The sequence below is a fragment of the Peromyscus eremicus genome, chromosome 5, assembly GCF_949786415.1.
Source record: "Peromyscus eremicus chromosome 5, PerEre_H2_v1, whole genome shotgun sequence".
Taxonomy (NCBI): domain Eukaryota; kingdom Metazoa; phylum Chordata; class Mammalia; order Rodentia; family Cricetidae; genus Peromyscus; species Peromyscus eremicus.
In genome coordinates this window covers 40,099,768-40,104,767 of record NC_081420.1, presented here as the reverse complement: position 1 = coordinate 40,104,767, position 5,000 = coordinate 40,099,768, and the positions used below count along the sequence as shown (strand labels likewise).

The 5,000-nt window shown below is 42.1% G+C and overlaps 2 long non-coding RNA genes and 2 other non-coding genes across 6 annotated transcripts in view; 1 reads left to right on the top strand and 3 right to left on the bottom strand.

Annotated features, from left to right (window-relative positions):
- LOC131911349 (uncharacterized) overlaps positions 1–5,000 on the bottom strand; it is a 42,679-nt gene that overhangs the window by 26,341 nt on the left and 11,338 nt on the right. The window lies entirely within an intron of this gene.
- On the bottom strand, positions 1,488–1,559 carry Trnam-cau (transfer RNA methionine (anticodon CAU)). Its single transcript has one exon. It is a non-coding gene; the product is annotated as a tRNA-Met (tRNA).
- LOC131911350 (uncharacterized) lies at positions 2,374–2,997 on the top strand. The gene is made up of 2 exons (XR_009379344.1): positions 2,374–2,415; positions 2,756–2,997. It is a non-coding gene; the product is annotated as an uncharacterized LOC131911350 (long non-coding RNA).
- Positions 3,510–3,581, bottom strand: Trnaq-cug (transfer RNA glutamine (anticodon CUG)). Its single transcript has one exon. It is a non-coding gene; the product is annotated as a tRNA-Gln (tRNA).

The following is a 5,000-nucleotide window of genomic DNA, read 5'->3' as shown; positions in this document are numbered from 1 at the left end:
CAGTAGTTAAGGGCTTACACTGCGGAGTCACACCAGAGTTTCCAGAATCAATTACTTCAACTGGGGGAGAGGGGATGGGGATGATGACAGGGTGGCAGGAAATGGGATCAGAAGTTCAAGGTGAGTCTCCACTACCACTACAGAGCAAGCTTAAGGCCAGCTTGGGCTATCTGAGAATGTCTTTTTTTCCTCCTGAGACAAGGTTTCTCTGTGCTCTCCCTGTCCTGGAACTCACTTTATAGACCAGGCTGGCCTCAACTCACAGAAATCTGCCTGTCTCTGCTTCCCAAGCACTGGGATTAAAGGCATCAGCCACCACCGCCCTGTGAGACCTTTTTAAAAAAATAAAGGCTTGAATGACATAGAATTGATGACACTCAGAGTCAAGAGAAAAACAGTGGGCTCCTGTCACCCATTGACTATATAAATCATACACCCACATGTATATTATAATGGTGTTACAGGCTTATAATTCCAGCTATTTGGGAGACTGACAGAGAAGAGTTCAAGTTCAAGATTTGTCTGGACTACAGAGTGAGTTGAAGTCAACCACAGGCAATTCAGTGAGTTTTGTCTCAAGATAAAAGTAAAGCCAGGGCTGGGGATATAGTTCAATGGCAGAGCATTTGCTCAGCAAGCCCAAGGCTTTAGGTTCCATCTCCAAGTCCACAAAACACAGTGGTCACTCGTAAGACTAGAGGTGTTGACAAAGACTGAAGGTCATCAGAGGACCTGTAGCTACATTTTCATGACGTCATTTCAAAAGGGGAAGGCATTCTCAAGTCTTGAGTTCCCTCTTGGGAACAGGATTCAGAGCTATTTTCACAGATTGTTTCACTGTGGAAGAATCTGTCTTCCTCTACTTCACATGGACCATCGAAGTCCCTTACACGTCTCCTCCCTCCTCCTACACTCCCATCCAGTTGCCCCTGCATCCCCACTTCTGTCTCTCTCTTCTGCACAGCTCCTTCATTTTTCTCCCTTCCCTGCACACGGCCTCCCATCCTCCCCCTCTCCCCATCCTTTGGTTTCTGTCTTCTCTCTTCCTCCCCTATAATTTCCCACTGAACCCCTTTCTCCTCCTCTTCTCTCCCTCTAAAAGGCAAGGTAGAATCTCATTACCAAGTCTATACCCTGTCCGCACATGGAGACATGTATGATCAAGGTCATGTTCTACAAGTGCTTTCTCTCCACGTGTTGTCTTGCACTATTAAAAAACTAGAACTAGGAGACCAAGGCAGGATTGTCTTGTGGTCAAAGCAAGCCTGGATTGCAGTGCATGGCTTCCTCAAAACAAATATCACCACCAAAAGACAACTCGGTACTTGACGATGCAAGGTGTTTCAACATTTAAAGAAAGGTGTCGTGTATTCTTCAAACATTGCCATCTCTACCGCAGTTACGCAAATTGTTTGTCTGGAGGATCAGTAGACTCAGAGATCTTAACCATGATAAAGAGCCATGAGAATTGGAAAGAAAAACGCTTGTAACAGAGGATGGTTTCGATCCATCGACCTCTGGGTTATGGGCCCAGCACGCTTCCGCTGCGCCACTCTGCTGCTAAGGTAAGAGTTTTGAAGATAGCATATAGCTTCATCAAATTTAGGTTTATTCCTGTTATTTATTCTCTGGCTTTAGTACTCTCTTTTCCACCATCTTCACACTTTTTAAACTTAAGGTTTGTGGCTCCAGAGCTGACTGAGACTGCCAAATGGACTCTCCTGTGTCGGAAACCAAGAGCTCAAAGACTGGATCAAGAACGACTTCCCTGGGTTGGACTTTCTCGGAGTCGTTACCAACACTCGTTTTTGCCGGTGAATGTCAGCTCTCCAGAGAAAGAATCCTACCAAGCTTTCCAAATTTTTAACAGTCGCGTCCTTACCACCAAAGTCGCCTCTTCTGGACTGTCTCCTCTTCCTCCTGCAAAACCCATTTCTCTCCGTCTTCCAGGAGCCTATTCCCATCAACTGGACAAATTACTACACGTACAAGCTTCCGCTGAGCTTGCGGCTCGGGCCTGTAATCTAAGCACTCTGAGGTTGAGGGAGGAGGACTGTCTTGAGTCCCAAGCCAGAGTAGCCTACAAAGTAAGACCCTGATGTAAAAGAGAAACAAATATTTAAATAAATACACAATGAATAATGAGATTTATGTCACCATTAAATGTTTTAAATTACATTTTTAAAATTCCTAACATACAAAAGAAAACAATCTCTATACTAGTGATTTAATTATTTATTTTTGCCATTCTGGAAATTTGAGTTCTCAGTTTTTCGGTCATATGGAAGCAGAAAGTGTCGACTAGTAGAATTTACGTCTGACACTTCTTTCCTTACGTCATAAACAGGTTAGGTAGGATTCTAGATTCCCTGAGCTTCTTCCTCGGAGGGACTCAATCCCAGCACCATAAACAGGGTAAATTTGGTAAAGAAGAGTCGTAGGGTGAGGTTTTTGTTTAGATTGGTCCCCTTTCTTTCTTTCTTTCTTTCTTTCTTTCTTTCTTTCTTTCTTTCTTTCTTTCTTTCTCCCCCCCCCCCAGACTTTCTCCAAACTTCAGAATGTTTTGAGTCTAGTTAGGTATGATTTTGTAAAGTCACAGGCCCTAATGGATTACTAGTCCATCATTTTAATTACTCGCTACACAAGTCACTTTTGTGTTTAAATAAAATAGCTGTCGTTAAATGTAGATTCCGTTTCAAGGTTTAACCAGAAGATAGAATGTTTACAGCGGCATTTTCTACTTCTTGTTCTTTAGTTGACTATGGTGCTAATGCAGGAAACCAGCAGCTACCTTGTATCCTCAGGACCAGACTCCTTGCCTTGATGAACTGCTAAAATGAAACCAGCTAGCCCAGAGTGGCGGCCCAAGCATGCTGTCTCAGACTGTCTCTTAGGATGGGACCAGCCAATGGGTTCATCAGAATATGAATGGACAAAGGAAATATGGTGCAGAAACACTATGAAGTTTAGTTTCTATAATAAATAAATATGAAACCATGCCTATTGCAGGGAAATGTATGAAACTGCAGATACTTTAAGTGAAATAGGCCAGACTCAGAACGACAAAACAAAAACAATTTTGTTTTAAGTATGCACACATGTTTATATATATAGATATATGTGTGTGTTATGTCACCAAAGTAGAAAGGCGGACCATCAGAGAAAATAGAGATCTTGGAGGGTGGGTAACAGAATACGTGACATGGAAGAAGCAGTATTTGGGGTGGGTGAGGTAAGTGGAGGGCAGGAGGGATGAGGAAGAGGGATGAATAAGAACAAAGTAGAATGATGTCTGTACAAAAACGGTATAATGAAACTGATTATTTCGAATGCTAACTTTAAAAATTAATGAGGCCCTCTAATTGTATATGTGCGTCGGGGGAGAACAGGTAGAAGTACTAGGAACCAGAAGGTAGGAGAAATAGTCTGTTGTTGTGAATATATAAGGATTTAGAGCTAGGATTATTTTGTAGATTTAAAGACTTTGCTCTACAAACGAAAAATAAACTAGGTTCCACCGAGATTTGAACTCGGATCGCTGGATTCAGAGTCCAGAGTGCTAACCATTACACCATGGAACCTCGCATTTGTGGTTTCTGGACTGCTAACTGATGAGGTATAGTTCCATTGAAGAATTCGGATTGCTACAGTAGAATTTAAATCTTCATTTTAGGTTTTGCTCTCCTTCGCTGAGGCCCACCTTCCTTCTCAGTTGTGCTCTGGGCTCTTCCTGCAAAGTGGAAGCAAAAATCGCTCTAGACAGGTAAAGTTGACCTGAGTCCCCAGTCTCCAACGGCCCCATGATCTGAGGACCCAGCAGGGCACGGATGGCTTCACCCTCGAATCTGAGGCTGTGCAGTAACCTTTGAGGACTCCGGAGGATTTGTCTTGTCCCCACTTTAAGGGACAATTGTGGAAGTTTACTTCCATCGTGTTCAATTTACTTCTTAGGGGGTTGAGAGGTTCCAGGTCTTGGGAAGGCTCCACCTCTTGGCAAGCTAAGAGTAAAACACATGAAGAGTTCCAATATGCAGGGTGTGGTGGCGCAGGCCTGTAATCTTGCATGCAGGAGAATTGTTGCTAGTTCAAGATCAACAAGGACTAGAGAAAGTTTGAAAGTTTGTGTGTCTATATCTCGCTGATAAAGCTTTGACTTTCTCTTCTGGTATTTTAACTGTTTTAATTTTCATGTTCTACAAGGACTAAGGGAGCCTCCTATCATATTTGTTTGGATATTCTCTTTTGAAAAACCCATTGAAATACTTTGCCTCTTTTCCTTTTCCTTGGTCATCCTGTTCTCTTACCAATATACTTACTCATATCTCTGTGCCCGCCTGTCTATCTCTGGATCTATGTTCGGGATGTAAGTTGTGTTCGGTATATGCAGTGCAATCAATTCTCTGGCTTTTCTACACTCACTTATTGTGTCTAACATTGAGAAAAACTACTAAGGCCGATAAAGCGTTGGTATCATATTGCCTGAACGTAGTGACTTTTTTTTTTTTTTTTTTTTTTTTTTTCCTGCTTTGGAAATCGTTGTATACACGAAGTCTCCATGGAGTCGTATCCGGGTTGCCTTTCAGAGGTAATATGCTACTTTTCATCATTCCATGTTCATTTTACCTGCGTTTGTTTTTGATGTGATTAATATACTTCTATGCTGATAGCCAGTTGAAACACTCATTTATGAATTTCACTCATTGGAATTCCTAGTGCAAAGCAGAGCCACATTTGTTTTAAATCAAGTGACTGCATGAGTAGATCCACCTAGGATGTGTTTATTTTCCACTCATCTGTGAATTTCCCTAAGCAGGAGCCACACATTGTTCGCTGTGACTTTATGGTAGTTGTGTTCCACTCCAAAAGCTATTCTTTCTGTTCATTATGTTTTATGGGCATTTATAAACAAACACATAAAATTCTGAAGTATTTGAGAACTTGATCAGGTAACCCAGACTGCTGCATCGAGCACAGTGGCTTGTCTGTGGGTTTTGGTGACT